At 47.6% G+C, this 23761-nt stretch overlaps 1 protein-coding gene across 11 annotated transcripts in view; it reads left to right on the top strand.

Annotated features, from left to right (window-relative positions):
• The window catches only part of ZNF532 (zinc finger protein 532), a 111044-nt gene that overhangs the window by 26041 nt on the left and 61242 nt on the right, over window positions 1–23761 (top strand). The window lies entirely within an intron of this gene.

Consider the following 23761-nt stretch of genomic DNA (forward strand, 5'->3'; position numbering starts at 1 on the left):
GTTGAGCTGCCCAGGCGCCCCTCTCAACACTGTTTTTAATGTTTTATTTATTTTTGAGAGAGTGAGTGTGAGCAGCAGGGGTACCAGAAAGGGAGGGAGACCGAGGATCTGACGCAGGCACTGTGCTCTCAGCAGCGGGCCTGATGCGGGGCTCGAACGCACGAACCAGAAATCATGACCTGAGCTGAAGTCGGGTGCTCAACCGACTCAGCCACCCAGACAGCCCTGAGCACCTTTGCAAAGAAGCATAAATACGCGATCTTCATCACCGAGGGCCTTTCCTCTGGGAGGGGTTGAAATAATAAAATAAGTGAAAATAATATTCTCACTAATCAAATCCAATAAACCATGGCTCATTCTGGGTGTTAATTGGTGAGGCTTTAAGATTATTGACCTCCTTATCCTTCTGTAAGGAATTAATTAATCATTTGCCTTTTCTGCAGTTCTGATCTTCGCCAGGCCCCTTTCATTTCCGTTAGGCTTGAGGTCTTCCTCTGTGTTCAGGCCCTTCTTGGCATTCTGTGAAATGAGCTAGTTTATCAGTTTTCTCTAGATATTTTGGCAGTTTTATCTAGATGAATACTCGGCCCTTCCTGGAATATTTTAGAAATTAACACACATGAAGGCTTTGGGGGTTATTGGGATCCTGAGATGCATTGTGGGACCTGGAGAGAAGTTTATATTCCGTAGGAAAGACCAAAAGACACTGTGCCCAACCTTCCCTTTGTTCCCCCAAATCCTGTGGCATTGGGCCAATGAGCAGAGGCTCCCGTTGGGCTCTTCTGTGTAAGTTGTCCTTAACATTTGACCCACAGTGGCTTGCCCTGCTTGGGTTGTCTACCGGATTGCACCAGTCATATCCGGTAATGGTGGCGCTCTACAGAGGGGTAGGCATTTTCTGGATGCCCGGCCATCTCTGCTTTGTGTGGGTCTGCTCGTAGGCTGCAAATGAATACTCCTTTCTTTACAGGGAAATTTCCCAAAAGGCATGGGAGCACCTCGGAGATGCTCTTAGAAGAACAAGAGGGTCTGGAGGGCAAACAGATGTAAACATTTCATACTCCAACCCTTCTTTGTGATTCCAAATGTATACCAGTGTATTAGAGGTCTCAAAAGATGGTGGGGATAAAGATTTAGGGGGTCTTGCGAGGGGACACCAGTTTAAATGTTGTTCAACCATTGGACTCTAGAATCTTCCTGTCTGTAAACAGACCACACTTTGGGAAACGATGAGGCGGGAGGCGTCTTGGTCTGTTGCCGGCCCCCCCCCACCCCCACCACTCACCGCTCACTTGCCCACTGCCTGCACCTCTTCGCCGCCGCCCAGTGATGTCCTCTGCGTAGCCTGAAATGTGTGGCCGTGGGAGCATCTGAACACAAATGGATACGTGCTAACAATCAGGGCTGGGATGGACTGCCGCTTGCTAAAGGTTACCAGCACTCCGCTGATATCCATCAGCCCGTTTCCTTAACGAGGGTTGCAAGAGGGATACGGCTCTAAAATCTTCATTTTAAAATTTGTCCTAACTGACTTGTCCTCCCTGTTCCTCTCCTTTCGGTGTAGATTTTTTCTTTAATTGTGGTAAAATTTGCGTAACGTGGTGGTTTTTGTTTTCACCGTTCGTGAGTATACAGCCAAGTGGCATCGACTACATCACCGTCCGCCAAACTTGTTCATCACCCACCCCCAGCAAAAACTCTGGACCAGTTGGACGATAGCCTTCCCTTCCCGCCGTCCCCCGCGCCGGTAACGTCTACTCTGCTTTGCGTCTCTGTGAGTTGGCCCGTCGCGGTCACCTCCCCGGAGTGGAAAGGCACCAGTTTTTATCCGGCGTGTCTGCTGGGATCCAGTGGGAGCCGTCCCCGGTGCCTGGGAAGGAAGCTGAGGAAGGAGGGTGGCGGCACATGCCTGGAACACCTTCGGCATACGCGTCCCAAGTGGCTGCCTTTGTATTCCTCTGCCTCTGCAGAGTTTCTGGTCCTCCTGTATCTCTTCCTATAAACCACTTCACGTCTTTCTTTAGAGGTACTTTGTAAATGAAACAGCACCGCGTGACGTACGCGAATGTTAGACCAATAAACGGGGCAGATCGAAGCAGGTTGGGGGTGCTCGGTTAGAGGGGTCTTCAGGAGGCTTTGAACCGGAGGAAGGCAGGTGAGGCTCGGGAATGGGGCGTATGGAAATAAAGGAGCAAGGGGGCCAGCTGGGAGACCAGCCCCGAGCCCTGTGTGACCTCACATTTTAAAATGGGCAGCCTGGTTAGCTAGACAGGAAGAGGATACTGCAGTTCTTGAAAGGGCCGTGGTTTTGTTGCGGGGTCAAGTCTTAGGTTGTAAGCCTTTTTCTGTGTTCTTTCTGTTTCTCCCTCCGCCAGGGCTTGTACAGAAACACGCAAAACGATTCTCCAGGTTGGAATTTCTCTTTGATACTGGCCCCCGTCTGAGGGGCAGTTGACATTTCATTACGTGTGCTCTTGGATTTGGTGGGCTTGTCGGAACAGTCCGGCCGTTTCCGAATTAAACCAGTAACCTTATAAGCTGTGTCGTTTTCTGGAATATAGATAATCTAAAAAGGAGTTGGATGCTGAACCGTCCTCCATACCTTTTTTTTTTCTTCCTTTATTTTTAACTCTGCCTGAGTAAGGGTCTTCTAAATGCATTGAGGTTGGGGGAAGAGAGACCTAAAAAAGAAAAACGCATTTACAAATTCTTTCTGAATATTCATGAAACCTAATTTTGCAATAAAAAATGACTGTTTCTGGGTTTTCAGTTATAAAACATTTTTCCAGCAAATAATGGAATATGCCGTATTTCACTGTAAACAGTTTTGAGACCACGCTAAATGCAGTGACCTCCTAAGGGTTATCATTAGTGAACTGTTTTCTAATTGTGACAGATTTGCATTTACATTAGGAAAAGCCGCGAGTATACCTTTTTGGAGACAAGCTTGAGGAGCAGAGTGATTTTTTTTTTTTTTTTTAAGTTGTTTCTATGGAGAGAAAAGACTTGAAGTTAAGGTGGTTACTTAACTATTTCTAACAATTTTAATTTTTTTGTCAAAGTAATACATGCACATAGATTTGGAAGAATCCAACACTATTTTTTAGTCCTCATCCCTGTGAGCAGTTAATTTCTTTTTTTTTTTTTTTTTTTTTTTTAATGTTTTTACTTATTTTTGAGACAGAGACCATGAGCAGGGGAGGGGCAGAGAGAGAGGGAGACACAGAATCCAAAGCAGGCTCCAGGCTCCGAGCTGTCAGCACAGAGCCCGACGCGGGGCTCGAACTCACGGACTGTGAGATCATGACCTGAGCTGAAGTCGGACGCTTAACCGACTGAGCCACCCAGGCGCCCCGAATTTCTACTCTTTGATCTGGTCTTCTGTTATTGCCTCTCTCGTTTCTAAGTAATACTCTTATACTGGTGACTTGGGATTTCTTCCATTGTAGATATTACCTCCTGCCTACTCTGATGGACGTTACGAGCCTGGACTGTGTCTTCTCGTCCGTCCTCTAACATTTACTGGACATAGGTTCCTGAGCAAGATACTTAAACTTTATCTGCCTGGTATATGAGACAGGAATAATGATGATGATGATAATGATGATGATGATAATAATGGCCCCCAGGCCTGCCTTTAATGTTGCAGAGCAGAGCCTGGGGCAAGACTACAAATGGAGACCAGATGGCTAAATATTTAAAAGGTGTAATGAAATATTTAAAAGGTATATTTAAATATTTAAAAGGTATATACCATAGACCTAAATATTTAAAAGGTTTAAATCAAGCTGCATCTTTGGCCTAGTCCCTGTCCCCACCCAGGGCCTCGAAGCCTGCCTCTTCAAGACCCAAAGTCTGAAGGCAACCTGGTCCTCGGAGCAGCTGGGAGAAGCCGGGCCTGACCTCCTGGACCCAGCCTCTGGCTCAGGCTTCCCAGGGAGCCCGGGCGGCTGGAGTCTCCTTCCAGCATAATTTTCTCGAACTTCTCTCAAGCCTAACTTTTGGGACTGAGGATTTCCAGGCATTTGTAAACCTGTCCCTTCTGTGCAGCTGGGAGTCAGGGAGGTCTGGCACCCCCGGGCAGAGGCTGTGGTCTTCGTACACACACCATTTCCCCTCCTCCCCCCTTCCCCAACTCTTTCCCGTAATTCCTGTTCACTCAGCCAGTTTCCAAAATTAAAGGAAAAAAAAACCCAAAAAAAAACTCCTAAGAGACTGAAGAGAAAAAAACAAATCTCTGTGTTGTGTTTTGGTACTTTAGATAAATGGCTGTCTAAAGCACAAGCCCAGGGCAGAGGCTCCTTTTGTCTGGAGACAAAGGTGCTGAGTGCCCCAGGGGCTGTTGGGATTCAGGAGTAAACCCCGCCTGGGGTGCCTGGGGTGCCTGGGGTGCCTGGGGTACCTGGGGTATGGGAGATCCCAGACAGTTGTTTCTGGTACCTCTTACCTTTTTAGTGTTTTTGTTTTTGTTTTTAGTTAGAGTTTATTTATTTTGAGAAAGATACAGAGAGCAAGCAGGGGAGGGGCAGAGAGAGAGGGAGAGAGAATCCCAAGCAGGTTCCTGCGCTGCCACGTGGCAGGGCCAGGGGCAGGATCTGGATCCTATGACCCTGGGTCATGACCGGAGCCAAAATCAAGAGTCAAGACGCTCGACTGAGCCACCCGGCCCCCCTTAAATTTTTGATGTTCTTTAACTTTGCTGTGGTGTGGACTGTTTTCATTTGATGTGCTCGGCCATCAGAGGTAGAGGGTTTGCAGGTTTCGCAAATAAAACATCCAAGATGCCCAGATAAACAATGGAACGTACTTCTGCGGAAAAATGAGTCATTGTTTATCTGAAATTCACATTTAACTGGGCATCTTATATTTTATCTGGCAGCCCTGTGCAGGCCCTTGTAGGACGAGACTTCGCTTCCTTAGTCTTGGGAGATATTCTTGTAGATTTTCTCTGATAACAACCTCTCTTTGTTTTCTTTCTCTCTCTCTCTCTCTCTCTCTCTCTCTCTTCCTTCCTTCCTTCCTTCCTTCCTTCCTTCCTTCCTTCCTTCCTTCCTTCCTTCCTTCTTTCCTTTCTTCCTTCCTCCTTCCCACCCTCCCTCCCTCCCTCCCTTCCTTCCTTCCTTTCTTTCTTATGTTTTATTCATTTTTGAGAGACTGGGAGAGAGAGACAGAGTGTGAATGAGGGAGGGGCAGAGAGAGAGGGAGACATAGAATCTGAAGCAGGCTCAGGCTCTGAGCTATCAGCACAGAACCCAACGCGGGGCTGGAACTCAGGAGCCATGAGATCATGACCTGAGCTTAAATAAAGTTGGACGCTTAACCAACTGAGCCACCCAGGCGCCCCCGGATTGAACTTTTAATGTTTGTGCCTTGTGCCTTTCATTGTCTGGATCTCTTTCTGCTTTCTGGGAGACACCCTCATTTCTTTGACCTGACTTGTGTATTTATTTTTTCCCATTTCAGCTTTTGTTGCAGTTATTTATTATTTCTAAAAGTTCCTTCTTCTCCTTTGGGGGCTTGTGTTCCGTAACTTCCTGCTCTTTTTTTCTTCGAGGCTACTCTCTGTGTATATAGTCTTCCATTTTCCCAGCATTTCTGTCCTCTTTTTGTTTTTTTATTCTTTATTTATTCTGGTCTCTTTCCTATTGGAGGCTTTCTCTCTGGTCCGGCAGTCTGAGTTAAGGATGAGGCTGTGAAAAGCAGGTTGGAAGCTCTGACCTGCTTTTTGGGGGTGGGGGGGTAGTTCTCTGATCGCTCGTGGAGCTGGACGTTTCATTGCAGGATCCCGCTAGTCAGCATCTGGAATCTTCTCACTGGAGCTTTTGTTCCTTAGGAGACTCGTCTGTTCTCCTGCCTGGGGAATAAATGTGGCTGTTGGAATTAGGGATGGAGGAAACGAAAGGCCACAGGCCGGGCTTTCTGTCCCCTACTTCACGACAGGGTGCTTTGAACCCCCAGCCTGCTCCGTGACTTGGATGACCCGGCCACCCGGGGAGGGGGTTCCCCGTTGCCCTCCCCCTGGCTGCCCCAGCTCGCAGGGCGGCAGGGGATTGCACAAGGGCTCTTTAGCCACTCCTTGGACCCACTCCTCCTTCCACATGTGGTATCTCCTCCGAGCCTAAGGCCTGAGCTTCTTTGAAGTTCCCTGGGACTAAAGTCCCGTCTCCACGGCAGCCTCCTGCATGACCTTGGGAAGTGACCCCGCTGAGCCAGCTGCCGCTCTCCTGTCCTCTTCCTTTTCCTAAATCTTTGTTGGTATCTTCTGCTGGGCGTGACTCTATTCTTGCTGTCCTTTCCTCCTGGGCATGTGATGTAGGTGTTTTTTGGTCAGGATGTTATTTCGAGATGGAGTTCACCCGTGTGCGGTGCGGTGGTTTTCAGTGTCCTCACAGAGTTGTGTGACCATCTCCACGGTCACTTGGAGGACTTTCCATCCCCCGGAGAGAAGCTCTGTGCCCTTTAGCTGCCCCTCCCCAGGTCTCCCAGCGCCCCCAGCCCTAAGCAGCTGCGAGATACTTTTGGTCTCTATGCGTTTGCCTGTTTTTATCTTCTGAAAAATACTTTCAGGGTCATCCCTGTAGGATTTCAGGAGGGAAGGGAAAGAAACTCATGAATCCAGTCAGCATTCTTTCATGGGAAGCTCTTTGCCTTGTACAAAATACCAACATACAAAAACACTCTGCCTGTTTCTCTACTTCCGTATTCCAAGGATTGGCTAAAGCACCTTTTGACAGACATAGGAATTTTACTCCATATTCTCTCTCTTTCTCTCTTTCCCTCTTTTTTATTCCCTCGTTTAATGTCTTTTCTTGACCTGAGCTTGGATCTTTTGGAACCAGGAATTGCTTAGCCTGGATCAGTTGCCTTCATGTCCTTTTTGGCTTCTGGTGATTTTCAAGTGGCTGAGGAGTGGTTCTAGAGGGGAGTTGACCCGGAGCTGGAAGGTGAGCCTTTGAATCCAGGCCCCCAAGTACCTTCTGGGTCAAGGAAATGGAGGCCGTGTGCTTGTGAAAGTAACTGCTTCCAGTCACTTAGCAAGTTTTTTTTTTTTTCCCCTCAAGATCCTTTTTAGGTAATCTCTACACCCAACGTGGGGCTCACATTCACGACCCTGAGATCAAGGTGCACACTCCACTGACTGAGCCGGCCTGGTGCCCCTCAGTCACCGAGTAGTTCTCACTCACATACATCTCTGTTCAGTGAACACCTCCTCCTGGGAGAGCATTGCTAACGGGTGGCTGGAGACCATGGCCCGAACCAGTTAGGGAGAGAAGACAGACACAGTAACAGCAGCACCTTGCATAAACAGTGACCAGCACGCCTGCAAGATTAGGGTCACAAGTTCGCATGGCCTTAGGGACCGTCCTGAGTGGGCGCTGACCTCTTCTTCTTGGGGTGCCTGCCAGGGAGCCCTTGCCCCTGGTCGCCTTGCCTTCACAGCTGCCAGACCCTGGTCCTCTTTCCCGCCTCCAAGGCGGCCTCCCTTCCTGTTTCCCCAAAGATAGGGCACCCGCTGAACTCCCCAGAGAACGGGAGGACCGTGGGTAGAGAACTCTGCAATGTGATGAGGCCTTCTTAGCCCCCTTTTGCTTTGACTTTTCTCTGAGCCCAGTCTGTCCATTCCTGTTCTTCTCCAGCTTCTCCTGGAGTGTTGGCTCCTGGGCATAAGACTTGGGTACTGCTCCTCTGGCTGGGGCTTCTGGCCAGGGGGATTGTGCTGAGGGCTCCTGGCACGGCTTTCCTCCGTCGCATCCTGTTGTGGGTGCTCGTGCTGGCGCTCAGCCGTCCACGGGGCCCGGTGCGTGAGTCAAGGCCTGGTGTGGTGTCAGTCAGCATGTGAACATGGTGTAGAGGCGTGGGTTGGGCCAAGGTTGGGCAAGGAGCGGTTGAGACCGCAACCAGTCCTTGGTCATGCTTGGCTGGGAAAAAGGGTTTCGAAATTAGGAGAAAGGGTTACAGGACAGTCAGAGAGACCTCTTGAGGTGTTTTGGCCTGTGAGTTGAAATTTTGCTGCCTTTTGAGAGGAAACTGTGTCTTCGAACTCCAGGTGACCCTAGCAATGGCCGATGGTGAGACTGGAGGCACCTCGCGTTAGGAGAAAGGCCATACATTTTGAAGTGAAATAAGATGCGATAAGGAACCAGGGCCCATCACCCTGTAAAGTACCTCCTTTTCCTCCAACCAAACCATCGTCGCCTCCAGCCTTCTTCACTTTCTGGCCTCAAACATTTATTTGGTTTTCCTTTTTTTTTTCTGTTTTGTTTTACCATTCTAACAAATCAACAAAGAGGAAGGAAATAGCATGTTTTACTATTGAAAAAAAGATTTATCTCGAGAGAGCGAGCGACGGGGGGAGGAGGGGCAGAGAGAGAAGGAGAGAGAGAGAGAATCCCAAGCAGGCTCCGCACTGTCAGCGCAGAGCCTGACACAGGGCTTGATCTCACGAGCCTTGAGATCATTACCTGAGCCCAAATCAAGAGTCGGGTGCTCAGTCGACTGAGCCACCCGGGCGCCCTGGAGACCGCGTTTTCAATTTTTTTTTGTAAGTTTATATATTTATTTTGAGAAAGAGTCAGCGTGAGCTTTAGTGGGGGAGACGTAGAGAGAGGGGGAGAGAAAGAATCCCAAGCAGGCTCCACGTTGTCAGTGTGGAGCCCCGTGTGGGGTGTGGACCCCCGAGCCGCGAGATCTTGACCTGAGCTGAAATCAAGAGTCGGACGCCTAACCGACTGAGCCACCCAGGTGCTCCCCCAAAATAGCATTTTAATGCCTATGTGTTTGTGCTTTCCACGTATTATTTATTTTCATTTATACAACAACGCAGTGCAATGGCTGTTACTCTTAGTTCCCATTTTGAACTCCCCTTTGGAGAGGGGAGAGTGATGTGAAGGAATAGACGGGAAACTCTGTGGAAGATACTTGAAATGATCGCAGGATGTCCGGTCAGAAATACCGCCCAGGTCCTTTGACTGGCTATCTCAGCTAGAAATAAAAATTAGGTTTGAACCTCGCTGAAGTGAGAGGCGTGCCCTCCTCTCCAGGTTTTCAGTTAGTAAGAGCAGGTAGCATTTTTTGCTCCTGTTATTTTTGTATACTCTTCATGTAAAAATTACTTAGTTAAGATGGTAAGTTTTGTGCGGCACCTGGGTGGCTCGGTCGGTTAAGCGTCACAGTCTCACGTTTCGAGGGTTGGAGCCCCGCGTCGGGCTCTGTGCTGACAGTTCAGAACCTGGAACCTGCTTCACATTCTGTGTCTCCCTCTCCCCCTCTCTCTCTGCTCCTCCCCACCCCCCCAAAATTAAACATTATAAAAAAAAAAAAAAGGTCAATCTTGTGGAATGTGTATTTTACCACAGTTAAAAAAAAAATTAAATGTGGGGCGCCTGGGTGGCACAGTCGGTTAAGCGTCCGACTTCAGCCAGGTCACGATCTCACGGTCCGTGAGTTCGAGCCCCGCGTCGGGCTCTGGGCTGATGGCTCAGAGCCTGGAGCCTGTTTCCGATTCTGTGTCTCCCTCTCTCTCTGCCCCTCCCCCGTTCATGCTCTGTCTCTCTCTGTCCCAAAAATAAATAAACGTTGAAAAAAAAAAAAAATTAAAAAAAAAAAAAAATTAAATGTCTACCTTGTATACCCTGTGTGTGGGCCGTTCCTTACATTGGCCTGGTGATACATGTGGATTTTGGTGCACGTCTGGGAGATTATTCTAAGGAAAGGGCAGAGGACTTGCCGTTTATCGTCGTCAAAGTTTGGAACAGCAAACCCCATTTACATTGCTATCGTGGAAGGAAAGACCGGCCTTCGCGTCTAAAAGCATGGTGAGAGGCGTAAATAGTTCATTGATTTCCATGTGACTTGTACAACCAAACCTTTATTTAGGGGAGACCTATTATTTTTATAGGCTGTTGTCTTACGCATGCAATTATCAGTGACCCACTTGTCACATTACTTGCCATTGGGCAGAAAGAGACTCCCAAATAAATCATTTAACATCTTTGGCCACAAACTGGGGCCAGCTGTAGTAGCAGAAGATCATCTCTGTCATTTTGTGTGCAGAAAGCATGGAATATGTAAGCTTTGGGAAATTCCCTTCCCTCCCCTCCTCCCTCCCTCCCTTCCTCTCTCCCTTCCTTCCTTCCGTCCTTTTTTTTTGTTTTAAAGATTTTATTTTTTAAGCAATCTCTATACCCAAAGTGGGGCTCGAACTCACAACTGGAGATCGGGAATCACAGGCTCCACCAACCGAACTAGCCAGGCGCCCCTGGAAGTTCTATTTCTGATAAACTTTGGTTCAAAAGTTGCTAAGTCATTTTGATTAGTCAGTGGCTGACCTTGAGGCAGATTCTTGGTAAGAGGATAAAAGGGAAAATTAATCTCCACATGTAGAGAGCGATTACGTAAACGCTTTGGGAATACCGTGTTTGTAATGCTTTGGCCGGCATTGTTTGCAAGGTCAGGTGTGGAGGTTGCCCATCTTCTGCTTGTCCCAGCCCCCTCTTTACATTGTAACCCCCACCCCGCCAGCTGGCTCTTCATTATCTCTCTCTTACTCGCTTTTAAAAACACTAACTGAAGTCCCTGGTTTCTTTAGATTTACTCTGTTTTTACCCGCTGCCCTGTTCTGTCCCAGCAGCCCGTCCAGGACATCACATTATATTCAGTCATCACATCTCCTTAGTCTTTTCTTGGCTGTGATGCTTTCTCGGGCTCCCCTGGTTGTTCATGACCTTACAGCGTTTTGAGTAGTGGTCAGGCATTTTGTGGACTGTCCAGCAATTGGCATTTGTCCAGTGTGTTTCTCGTGGTGAGGCTGGGGGAATGTGTTTCTGGGATAACATGTGTTCTCGTCACATCAAGGGGATGTGCTATCCATGTGAGTCCTCACTGTTGATGTTGACCTTGGTCACCTGGCCCAGAGAGTGTTTGTCAGGCTCTTCCCCTAAATTTACTCTTTTCTTTCCCCTTTCCATTCCGTCCTCTTTAGAAGAAAGTCACGTAAGGAGTGGGGAGTTACTTTTCACCTTCGTAAGGACGGGGCATCTATATGAGTTATTAAGTTATTTGGAATTCCTCTGTACAGGAGATTTGTGTGCTTTCTCCCATTTATATTTTCAATCTTTAAAAAAATTTTTTTTTAATGTTTATTCATTTTTGAGAGACAGAATGAGACAGAGCGCAAGTGAGGGTGGGGCAAAGAGAGAGGGAGACACGGAATCCGAAGCAGGCTCCAGGCTCTGAGCTGTCAGCACAGAACCCAATGCGGGGCTTGAACTCAAGAACGGTGAGATCATGACCTGAGCTCAAGTCGGACGCTCACCCAACTGATCTACCCAGGGCCCGCCCCCCCCACCCCGTGTTTTTTTTTTTTTAAAGATTGAGAGTGAGAGCGTGAGCAGGGGAGAGGGGCAGAGGGAGAAGGAGAGATCATTGCCTGAGCTGACATCAAGAGTCAGATGCTCAACCGACTGAACCACCCAGGCTCCCCTATTTTAATCATTTCTATCATTACGGACTCATGGGTTTTTATTTTATACTTTGAGATATAATCCGGTATTGTTTTACTTGTTGCTCAAATTGTACAAGCTTTGGCCATTGGGAGCTTTTTCAGTTGATCTGTGTGTTCCTTTGACCAGCCCCTGTCAATGTAGCTGTTTCGTTTTGGGGCACTTTCTTACTTCCTGGCACTCCCAAGGTGCCCCAGGTTCTTCTCGTGCATTTCCTGCCAGATCCTAGAATCAGCCGTTTCTCCAAGGAACCCTGGTTCCTTTTAGTGGAAAATGGTGTCAGAAACCAAGATCCGTGTACTGGGTATCCCCACTTTTGGTCTTTGCAAGGCCTCTGCCCTAGCCCTGGGCTCACCGTCTCAAATGACTCCCTTTCCTCTTCCTCTTGTCGAACCTTTCAATAAGACTGCGCAGAGCTGGTTTGTGTAGCTTCAGGTTTTAGAAAACTACGTCAACACAAAATCGTTATTTCTTGCGTGGGGAGTTAAGCTGCTTTTTTATGTGGTCTGAGCTCCGGTATTGACACTAGATAGAAATCTGGCTAACGGGATTGAATTTAGGTTGATGATATTTTTGGTCTGTAGTTTGTATCTTTTAGTATAGGTCCCAAGAATTTTTACAGATTTGTGAATCTTAGGGAGATAGTTAAAAACTCGTTAAAACTAAATTTTGAGCATTTGGTTTTATGAAGGCAACATAAATCGATGAAATCAAATGGACTTGGGAACTAGAGATTTGCATTTGTCTTTCCCAGTTTACAGTCTAGCCTCGATGACAGAGAATGCCAAGAGTAGTGACAGAGTTAAATGAAGGAGATTAAAGTGTAGGTGGCTGGAATAATATAACATTTACATCTTCAGGATGTAATTTCTTCTATATTTGATCTTTATGGGAAACGCTATACCAGAATCACTTTCTTATTGAGTGTGGGTCTCAAAACACATGGAGGTATATATAGTTTTTTTTTTGTTCTTCACATCACGTTAATTATTGGTTGTTCTTTTTTTTTTTTTTTTTTTTTTTTTAAATAGACTCCACGCCCAGTGTTGAGCTCAATGGGGACTTGAACTCACAACCCTGAGATCAAGGCCTGAGCTTAAACCAAGAGTCGGATGCTTTACCGACTGAGCCACCCAGGGGCCTGACTGATTTTTCTTTATTAACTAAGACTCAAAACTTAAGAGTTTTATATAATTCTTGGGGCTCCGGTGGGGAGGGTTCTGAGGATTCGGAGGGGGCACAGCTCTCAGGTCTTGACCTTCTCCGATGTCCCACCATTTCAGAGGACAGAGCCGCTGTTTGTGGGAAATGGTGCAAACTCTGAAGTGCTGTGTGTGTGTGTAAACTGTAGTTGTGCACTGGTTTGGGGGCTGTAGAGATCAGGTGGGCTCAGGCAAGGGCAGTGCCCCTGCGCCTCTGCTCTGGGCATCTCGTCCATCCGCCTCTCTGGTTCTGACCTGGTGGGCCATTTAAGCCCCAGCCTCCAGCTCTGATCCCGACTGAGGCTCATTCCTCGGCCCGTGGGTTCTGTGCGGGACCTCCACCCGGGCCCCTCAGTGCCAGCCTCCCCACCTGAGGGTGCTGCCCACTTACCGTCTTCCCTTCCCTCGCTCAAGTCCAGGTACCCGGCGATGAGGAAGGTTAGCGATCACAAACCGTTCTCCACAGTGGGTCCTGAATGCGTGGCCGTGTAGGTGTCCTGGCCATAGTGGTGGGTCTCCCGTCTGGTTGTGGGATGAGAAGAGTAGGAAGCATCCCTTGAAATTCTCTGACCAGCGGCCACTCCCGCTCGCTGTGCTTTATGCGCTGTGTGTTTGATGATGACGACCTTCTCTCTAAATATCTAACTACCAGTCCTCCCCTGTCCCCGGGGTCGCGTGCAGGTACCGTTTGCTCACCTCTGTGTTTAGGTGGAGAATTTTCTGACACAAAGAGGTCAGAGCAAAGGGACGGTAGGTGTGGAAGGGGTATTCTGCCCTCCCACCCGTTGTCTGCGTGTTGTGTAGCTGGGACAGTAAATGCTCAGTCTTCCCACCAGGGTTTGTTAATAGAAACCAACGTGTTCCGGGGACTGTGGTATGGGTGGGTTTTGTACGCTCTTGCTTGTTACTATCAGCTCAGTGACAAAGCGTGTAGGTTGGTCCGTTATTTCCTAGAGCGGCAGAAAGAAGTAGATAGGACGTTCGTCATGTCCCTCCGTGCATCCGTCCGTTATTCATCGAACACCTACTCCTTACAGCTGGTAAGCAAACCACGTGGGAAAAAGTTTAAACTTCATAATAATCAATAACGTAGAAATTGGTGTATAGTAAGTTACCATTTTGCCACCTTCGGCCTTTGCTAATATTATTAATCTGAAGTCGAGGGACAAGCAGCACCTAAAGTAACTCTGATGCATAGTGGCAGCAGCAGAAATCGGTAGAGCCTTTTGGGAAATCATTACGGGACCTTTGGTCAGATCAGAATTTGGGGAGTCCTGCGTTCCTCTTTTCAGAGACTTAGAATATTCGTAACTAGCTGGCTGCCGAAAGGAAGTCTGTTCGGTGTAGAAAAAGGCAGCTTTTCCTGTGCGTGCTTACTTCAGCCTTGTGTTTGTGAAAAGCCTAAGAAGACCCTATGGAAACTGCGTGTATTTCACAGTGTGTAAAATGCTGCCCGAAGGTTTTCAAGGTTCTCCCCGAGAAAGTGAGTGTCACCGACGTAACACAGTCGGGACTCAGGAGGAACAGGCTGGGAGGGAACACTGGGTCATATGGTTGGGGGAACCGAGTGGAAGACCGGCGGTTCAGAAAGAGGACTCTTCAGGTAGCCTTAGGGCTGAATGTGGAGAAGGAAGAGTTCTGTGAATGTGCGCTGTGGCCGGGACCCTGGGAGCTGCTGCTCTTGCCGTTTGAACAGAGGTAGATGCAGAGTCCGACGGGACCCACGGGGGAGGAGGGGAGAGCCAGGGAGTCGGGGGAAGCCTGGTGGCCTCCCGGCGGTGCTGCGGGGTCCACAGGAGGGAAGGACGGCCGGTCGGGGAGTGAAATTCTGCTGCAAGGCCACGGGCAGTGGGAAAGGACACAGGCGATGGAATGGGCACGAGGCAACGGGGACTGGGAATGGGCCGTCGAACGGAGTGTTTTCTAGCTGCGAGGCACCTGCTTGATGTCATTTAGTAGCTACGCGCTATTAAATGATTGTATGTGTCTTCATGAAACTGTTTTGAAATTATTGTAACTTACAGAAAAGTTGCAAAAATAACACAAAGAGTTTCTATGTACCCTTTCCCCAGCTTTCCCTGACCACCTTGCATAATCGCAACACTGACCCAAACTGAACAATTGCCATTGATCTAACACTACTGACGATTACAGGCTGTACTCCAGTCAGCAGTTTTGGGACTGACTGTGGAGGACAAGATGTGCACGGTTTTCTTCCTCTCCAGCCTCTCGTGTACAGTCAGAATTACGTTTTCCCATTAACTTCAGCTAGTTCTTTTCTTCCCTCTGTCTTCTGCATGCCGATACTACTCACGGTGATGTAGTTAGGTTCTTTCTTACAGTTGCTTTTCCGTTTGGGGCCTCCCATCATTCCTGGTTGTCTTCCCCGCCTCCATTTTCATACAGTAAAGTTCTCTGGGTTTTAATAAATGCATAGAAGTGTGTGTCCACCCCCAAAATTGTGATGCAGAGTAGTGTCTTCCCCCCCCCCCCCAAATTCCTTCCTGCAGCCCCTGGATTGTAGCAGTGGTATCAGGAGAGTGGATTGCAGAGGGGCCAGCAGGGATCCGGAGGTACAGAATTTGTCCCAGCGATCCGAGTCCTTGACTAAAAGCAGCATGCCAGGAACCCGAAGAGGTCTCCCCTGGTGCCTGCCATCTCTGAGGCCGATTGCAGGGAGAAAAAGGGACAGAGCAGGAAGGAGGGAAGGGGGAAGGTGAGGAACCACCTCCGTCCTCTGGCAGCGTGGGAGTCAGCAGTGTGGAAGAGAGCATCGTGAAGCTGAGTGAGATGGGGGAGGCGGGGCTCCCTGGGGGATAAGTGCAGGGGTCTGCTCTCTGCCCTGGAGATCGTCTTGGCCGCTGGAGAGGCCTCCGTGGGCCAAGCACAGGAAACCTTCGTGGCTGAGCTTTGAGCGCTTGGATCTAAGGGTGACCTTCTTTAGGGGGGTGACGTGGGACGTAGGCCAAGGATTGCAGGTTGAGCTTTGGGAAGGGCTGAGGTTTGTCGAGGCCCTTTGCTTATGTGGAGGGACGGTCCCCTGGCTATTCCTGCAGGGCTGGGTAGAGGGGATGGGCCAGGAGGGCAGGGAGGCACCTGCTGGCATAGCCTTGAGGACAGTGCGGACGTGCAGGAAAGCTGCTGTGTTTTATTCTTGTATCTCCCAAGGTTGTGCCCTGATTAAGTGGTGCTGTGTTTATATTTCCAGAAGGGTTTTGAACTTTCACATCAGTTCTATTTCACATCGGGAACATCCAGTATTAACTGAAGAAGGAAACACACTTCCTTGGCCAAAGTATCTGCGTATCGAGAATTGATGCAAGGATCATACTGAGATTAATATGAGGATTTAGTGAAACAAGTGAACATCTATTCTGGATAAATACCAACCATATCTACTAATTTCTTGTTAATTCATCCAGAATCCACAAAATATACATTCTGTTCTTTTCACCCTGTGCGTAAAGTGTCTTTTCACACACCACATGGTACCCTGGTGTAAGCTGTGTAGAAAATGTGCTTCTTGGGGCGCCTGGGTGGCGCAGTCGGTTAAGCGTCCGACTTCAGCCAGGTCACGATCTCGCGGTCCGTGAGTTCGAGCCCCGCGTCAGGCTCTGGGCTGATGGCTCAGAGCCTGGAGCCTGTTTCCGATTCTGTGTCTCCCTCTCTCTCTGCCCCTCCCCCGTTCATGCTCTGTCTCTCTCTGTCCCAAAAATAAATAAACGTTGAAAAAATAAAAAAAAAAAAAAAAAAAAAAGAAAATGTGCTTCTGCCCTTGGGGGGCGGGGGGAGCAGTGGGTGCATAACCAGACCCCCAACCAGTGCAGAAAGGTGGGAGGTGGTGATGCCACAGGTCACACTTCCACCCTGTGGCTGCAGAAGAACCTGTAGACCCACCAGGTGCTCTGGCTTATTAAGATTCATCAGGGTCTGATGAGTGTGGAGGAAAAAGGTAGAATGAACATTTTCCTTTAGCATCTTGTCACTTGCAGGGAACCTTCAAATGGCACGTAATTCTTAAGAGATTCTCCTTAGATCCATTTGTTACTGCTTGGTTTTCTTCAGAGCTGCGCACACTTTGGTGTGTACGTGTGTGTATATGTGTGCGTGAGTGTTTTTATTACGATCATTTGTTTTCATGTTCTTATTTTTTGAGAGAGAGGGGGAGAGTGTGAGTTGGGGAGGGGCAGAGAGAGACGGAGACAGAGGATCTGAAGCGGCTCTGTGCCGACAGGCTGACAGACTGACAGCAGTGAGCCCGACGTGAGCCCGATGCGGGGCTTGAGCCCGGGAACCTTGAGATCGTGACCCGAGCCGAGATCAGGAGTGGGGCGCTAACCTACTGAGCCCCCCAGGGGCCCCAAGGCAGAGGTTCTTAACAGCTGCTCCAGGGGCTGAGCTGATCAGATTTTTTCCCGTTCTTGGAAACACCACAAAACAGACATCTGTTCCCAGCTGGTTTAGGCCAAGTGCAGAAGTGCGGGGCCGACCTGTGTAACTGAACCTGCTTGGTATTTGGAATGGAATTGCAGTGAGAAAATATTTTTCTTTTATAAGCAATTCAGATTCAAGTGGGACGGATAGAAGTGGAAGGCAGAAGGTCAGTTGAGGATAAAGGGATGTGATTTCTTTCTTTCTCCCCTTCCCCTGTTTTTTTTTTTTTTTCCTTCCTTTTGTGGATGGGAGATATAATGGTGGGGAGCCCAGAGAACACTAAAGGTGAGAGAGGTGTTGTTGATAGAGGAAGAACCAAAGGTCTGCAGGCTAGGATAATGGGGAAAATGTGGGCAGCCAGGAGAAAGCAAGTCCCATTTATGTCTTTGCAGACTTGGTAAAAACCAGGAGTGCTAGATTCATTTTCTAGGAGGAACAAATTGAATGCGAAACACTGCTTAATGTTAACGTGTTGTAAGAATGTTATATATATGTATATATAATATATATTAACATGTATGTTATATATTTTTATGTTCAGTTGGGGGGGGGAGAGAGAGAGAGAGAAAGAGAGAATGAGTGGGAGCAGGGCAGAGAGAGAGGGGGACAGAGGATCCAAAGCAGGCTGTGTGCTATCAGCACGGAACCCGATGTAGACGGGGCTCAAACTCAGGAACCATGAGATCAAGACCTGAGACCCAAGTCTGTCGCTCAACCAGCTGAGCCCCCCAGGCACCCAAGAACATTTTGTATTTGAAGGAAAGGTAAGGGGGTTAGAAATACATGTTAGACTCATTACTCTGTTGAATTATTTCTTTAAAAAGGGCTTCAGTGTCCGCACGGTGCTAGAAAATAGTGACAAATGTGGTCTCCCCAAAAGAATAACAGACGTTGTATTATTTTAGTTGTTCTTTGGAGAGTTTGTATAATACCTACAAGGTGGTCAGTATATACTGGGATTATGATGATTCAGAGTTTACTGGTTTTTATGAAAGAAAAGGTTAGTTTCCGCATTTAAACGGGAAATCCGACGTTTTCACTGCTCAGGTTGACTTTGCATATCCGTTTTGGAGGCAGAACCTGGACCGGGTCAGGCCTGGATTTAGGCCGGGTCAGGCTCATGTAGGCACATCCCTGGGGATTATCTGAAGTTAGTGTTCACTGGGAAGGTGACACCTGGGCCTTTTACGCTGCCGTTCTCCAGTTTAAAACTGGGAAACTGCTCCACGAAGAAGTTTCTTTTATCGGAAAGTGTAAGAACTATGATGAAGGGGTGAAAAAGGTTTTCTTAAATCTTTCTTGTGACTTGGTAACTTTGGACTTTTGCCAACAAAGACGAACTAGCTTTCTATAATTTTAGGGCTTTGGTAACAAAGGAAATGTTTGGTCTGTGTCATAGGAGAGAATCACGTGATCATGTGACAGACCCGAGTTCTTTCAATTTCCTTTTTTGTAAACAGGCCTCGCATTCCCCCTGCAGATACTTTCACTGTCTTTGGGTGAAAGGGCATTCTACATTAAGCGCAAATGCTGTTAGTGAATTATAGGTTATTTATATGGGGTTTAGGTTTAAATTAAAAGACTGTTAGTGCCTTTGAAGGAAGGTATGTTTTATAGAGTACAAATGAAATGAAAGGCATTGTTACAGTAAAGCTAATTCCGTCTGATAATCAAGCTGTGCAGGGAAAGAGAAGCTGAAGTCAGTCCTTTATTACCTTTCTTTTATAAAAGATCGCCTATTTAGAGAGAGAGAGAGAAAGAGCGAAAGAGCGAGCTGGGGAGGGGCAGAGGGGAGAGAGAGAATCCCAAGACCCTGTGCTGCCTGCGCAGAACCCAGCCTGGGGCTCGATCTGACGACTGTGAGATCATAACCTGAGCCCAAATTAAGAGTCGGATGCTAACCCAGTGAGCCACCCAGGTGCCCCTATTACCTTTTAAAAGAGACGTCTGAAATTTACTTTTGTGACATTTTCAAAACAGTGGTACCTAGGAATTGGGGTGAAAAATGGTGAACGCTTTCAAATGTAAACCTCACTCTTTGTCCCTGGTGTAACTGGGAAGTGAAGAGGGAGTGACACTTCTTCTTCCCCTCCAAGTGGAAAATTTGCTCTGGCCTTCCTGAATGCGGGAAGGGAACGGCTAAGAGGCCCGCGTGATTGTGGGGATGGAAAACATTTCTGTAAACCATAGAAGAAGTGTGAAGTTACAGAGAGCGGGATTCATTACATGATTCTACAAGCCCGCAGAGGTGAGGCCACCGCCGGGTGAGCTTAGGTTTCTGGCAGCACGGCTGCTCCTGTGGGGCCCTGCCCTCACGCCGTCCTGCCTGTCCTGGGTCCTCAACCTTCACATCCTTCAGGTGAACTAGGAGGGCCGACTCCTGGTTTTCAGAACCACTGCTAATTCCCTCTCACCTCTTCGAAATGTCCCATTGTTTCACCCTCAAGTTCACCCCCTTCCCGCAAGAGAAAGTGTCAAACTGAAGCGACACAGGTGGACAGGAGAGCAGGGTGTGGGGGCACGTTACCGCAGAGAACGAGTGGCTCCTGTGTCAGGAATGTCTTCTCCCCCACCCTGGGGTTCCTCTCTGGGGTTTTCCTAACCTTAACTCTGCTTTAGTTGGGCGGATAGGAAGAGATACGGGCAGCGTGGTGGGCACCATCCTCCAGCCCGAATGGCAGGTCCCTGTCATGTAAACTGGAGAGGAAGAGGGTGAGATCCGTTTACTAACCTTCCAAGGACTCCTGGGTACCTGCCAGTTACATTGCGGATCCGGGCTCTCATTTGTTCAACAAGCTTTGTTTCATGCAGGACCTTTTATCCTTTCTTGGGATTGCGTGTCCCGGGCCCATCACCCGTGGGTATTTGAACGGCCTCTTGCGTTCTTTTGTTCCTGAGCCGACTGCCCTCTGGGACGAAAGATGCGGAACTGGATGATGTGTTTTGTTTACCCAAATTACAGGAGGAGGGCACGTGTCATAAATCCCACGTCACCGTAAAAAAGGGATGGAGAGACCGAGGCAGAGCCTAGTCACCACCAGGGATGTCTAGAGCTTGGGTCCAAGCTTTGGATAAGTGGTGACTTAAAAAAAGTTTTCAGGGGCTCCTGGGTGGCTTAGTCGGTGAAGCGTCCGACTTCGGCTCAGCTCATGATCTCGTGGTCCCTGGGTTCGAGCCCTGCGTCGGGCTCTGTGCTGACAGCTCAGAGCCTGGAGCCTGCTTCAGACCCTGTGTCTCCCTCTCTCTCTGCTTCTCCCCTGCTTGTGCTCTCCCTCTCTCTCTCAAAAATAAACAAACATTAAAAAAATTAAAAAACAAAACCGTTTTCAGACCATTTCACCTCCAGTGGGAGTTGGGTGGTAGTTCATGATTCTGTGTCTTGAGTTCTTTAAGAACCTCGATCTGTAAACGTTGATCAACATGGTTGGTAAATTCGACCACAGGGACGGATGCTTTGCTAATGGTGATTTGATGGTGAGTTTTCATTTGTAACTGTAGTTTGCTGCTTAAAAATAACAGTAGTGACATTCAGGGATTATTCCTAAGTGGGTGGACTCTTTCGTGGGTATTATCTGGCAGATGGAGTTTGCATTTCCTGTATTTTGCAGTTTAAATGTTCAATTTCATTCTAAAAGGAAGACCGTAATCACAGACGTGCCTCGTCATGGATATTTTCACAACGATATTAGCCCAGAACTGTTGATGTTTTCTTCCCTCCGCACCTTTTATCTGGGCTCTAGTTTGATGCTGGGGATACACTGTTCCCTGTCCGGTCCCACAGGCACCTGTCTGAGACAGTGCTGGCCCCAGGGTGTTTCCTCTGGGCTCAGCCGACCATCTAGGGAAAGTGCGGTGACATTCTTAGTTCTGTTCTGAGACATGTGAACGCCAGGTGAGTTGTTCTTTAGCTCATCCCTGTTGAACCTGCGTGTTGATTTCATCTGTATGATTTTTTTCTTTTTTTTTTTTTTTTTTCAAATTTTTATTTAAATTCTAGTGAGTTAACATACAGTGCAATGTCGGTCTCAGGAGGAGAATTCAGTGATTCATCACTTCCATTCAACATCCAGAGCTCATCACAACAAGTACCCTCCTTAATACCCATCACCCGACTTCATCTTTTTTTTCTTTTTTTTAAGTATTTTTATTTTTATTTTTGAGAGAGAGAGAGAGAGAGAGAGAGAGAGACTGAGCGTGAGTGGGGGAGGGGCAGAGAGTGAGGGACACACAGAATCCGAAGCAGTCTCCAGGCTGCCGAAGTTGAACGCTTAAACGACTGAGCCACCCAGGTGCCCCGGATTTCATCTTTGATAGTAGTTTTTCCCATCCAGATTATTAGAAGGGTTTGGATGTGTCCCACAGTGAGTGACCAAGCTGAGGGGGATGTCTTAGTACTGCTGATGGATTTGTGGTTTATGTGAATTTTCACGGGGATGCATATTGCCACCTCAGTAGAAATTCTACCTTGACCCCGGTATAGTTATTTTTGCTAGGAATGCACGATCTTTTACAGATTATATACCCCACCCAAAAAAAGTCATTAAATACTTTAGTAAAATGTGCAAGACAATCTCTCAGTGATTTAAAGCAGATTTTAATGAGGAACAGCTGTTAAGTATTGAAAAGGAAAGAGTCTAATTCTGGAAAACAGTATGGAGGTTCCTCAAAAAACTAAATATAGAACTACCCTATGACCCAGCAATCGCACTACTAGGCATTTATCCAAGGGATACAGGTGTGCTGTTTCGAAGGGACACGTGCACCCCCATGTTTATAGCAGCACTATCGACAATGGCCAAAGTATGGAAAGAGCCCAAATGTCCATCAATGGATGAATGGATAAAGAAGATGTGATATATATATATATATACAATGGAGTATTACTCGGCAATCAAAAAGAATGAAATCTTGCCATTTGCAACTATGTGGATGGAACTGGAGGGTATTATGCTAAGCGAAATTAGTCAGAGAAAGACAAATTTCCTATGACTTCATTCATATGAGGACTTTCAGACACAAAACAGATGAACATAAGGGAAGGGAAGCAAAAATAATACAAAAACAGGGAGGGGGACAAAAACATAAGAGACTCTTAAATATGGAGAACAAACAGAGGGTTACTGGAGGGGTGTGGGAGGGGGGATGGGCTAAATGGGGAAAGGGCACTAAGGAATCTACTCCTGAAATCATTGGTGCACTATATGCTAACTAACTTGGATGTAAATTTTAAAAAGCAAAAAAGAAAGTTAAGAAAGAAAAGGAAAGGAAAGAGTCTAGGAATATGTATCTATAAATCAGGCTGATTCTTCCATGGAATGTTGCCTAAAATTAGCTATGGCCCCCTTCCCTTCTACATTGGTTTTTTTGTTTCCTATTTTTCCTCTCTTCCTGGTTGCTTGCCTCCATCCACTGCAGGGTGAGGGAATAGGCCCTTAGAGATTCCCTTCCTTCCTGAGGATCCCAGAGCCTAGTGAGTGACGGGGGCTGGGTCTAGGCCCGGCTTCCGGTTAGAAATCCAGTGTGCTCGTGCCTGACTTCGTGGCGTGGTAGTCATGTAGCATTTATGGTGTCACAGTGAGTGAGACCTTGCCATCTTCAGTCAGCTGACAGGCTAGTAGGAACGAAGAGACAAATGTATGCCGTGCTGCATAACAGAAAATACTGGAAACAGGTGGAGTGCTCTGGGGTTCAGGCAGGAGAGAGATCTCTCTCACAGTGGAGTTACATCTGATTACGTGTCCTCTGCAGGTGGGCAAAGGGTGCCCTTTAAAGACCCCAAGCATTTCACGTGTTTGTAATCGATCCTTCATCTGTAGTAATGGCCGTGACTGTCCATTTCCCTAAAACTGTGTCCTCCTACTGCCCAGGGCGTTGCTGACATTCACAGAACGTTCTCCGCCCCCATCTAGCCCCAGTGCAGAGGAGACAACCTCCCTTCTCCCAGGCTCTGCCACACCCTGGGGTCCATGTTGCTCCACGCTGAGAACAATGTCATGGCAAGGTCATCCTCAGCCGCCACAGCCACGTGGACCACTGTGCTGGATGAGTGGCAATCAGGAAATGGCTGTGTGTTACCTTAACCACTAAAAGCAGTGAACCAGAGAGGGAAAAAGAAGGGACGTTATACTTTTCTGCCAGGAGAGTATTTTTTTCCCTAACATAATAGAGGAAAGTAGGATTCAATAAAAATGGATGGAATAAGCTCCTTAGGATTTTTTTTTTTTTTTTTTTTTTTTTTTTTTTAATCTCAGGTGGAACTTTATTAGCAGTAGACATCATGTGATGGGTTGGGATGCTCCTTTGTTCCGTGGGCGGGTCGAGATCTGTAATTGGTTTTTTGGTTTATTTTTTTTTTTTTTTGATTGTCATACATTCCTTTTAATGCAAGAGGCCAAACGTGGTGGTGACTGTAATCGTGCTAATTTTGCCCGAAGAATCGAATGGTGTTGAGATCGAAATAGGTTCGGGAATAGCTTTTTGTGAAGACAGTGTGATGAGTCCAGTGATGCATGGCAAGTTTTCTGGGTATTACGTCGAAACTACTCTTCGTGCCGTCCCGGTTCCAGTCAGCTTCCTTCTTGCTAGAGAGGTGCCATGCTGGGAATGCTGTGTGGCATTCTGGAG

This window comes from Leopardus geoffroyi, chromosome D3, assembly GCF_018350155.1.
Source record: "Leopardus geoffroyi isolate Oge1 chromosome D3, O.geoffroyi_Oge1_pat1.0, whole genome shotgun sequence".
NCBI classification, from domain to species: domain Eukaryota; kingdom Metazoa; phylum Chordata; class Mammalia; order Carnivora; family Felidae; genus Leopardus; species Leopardus geoffroyi.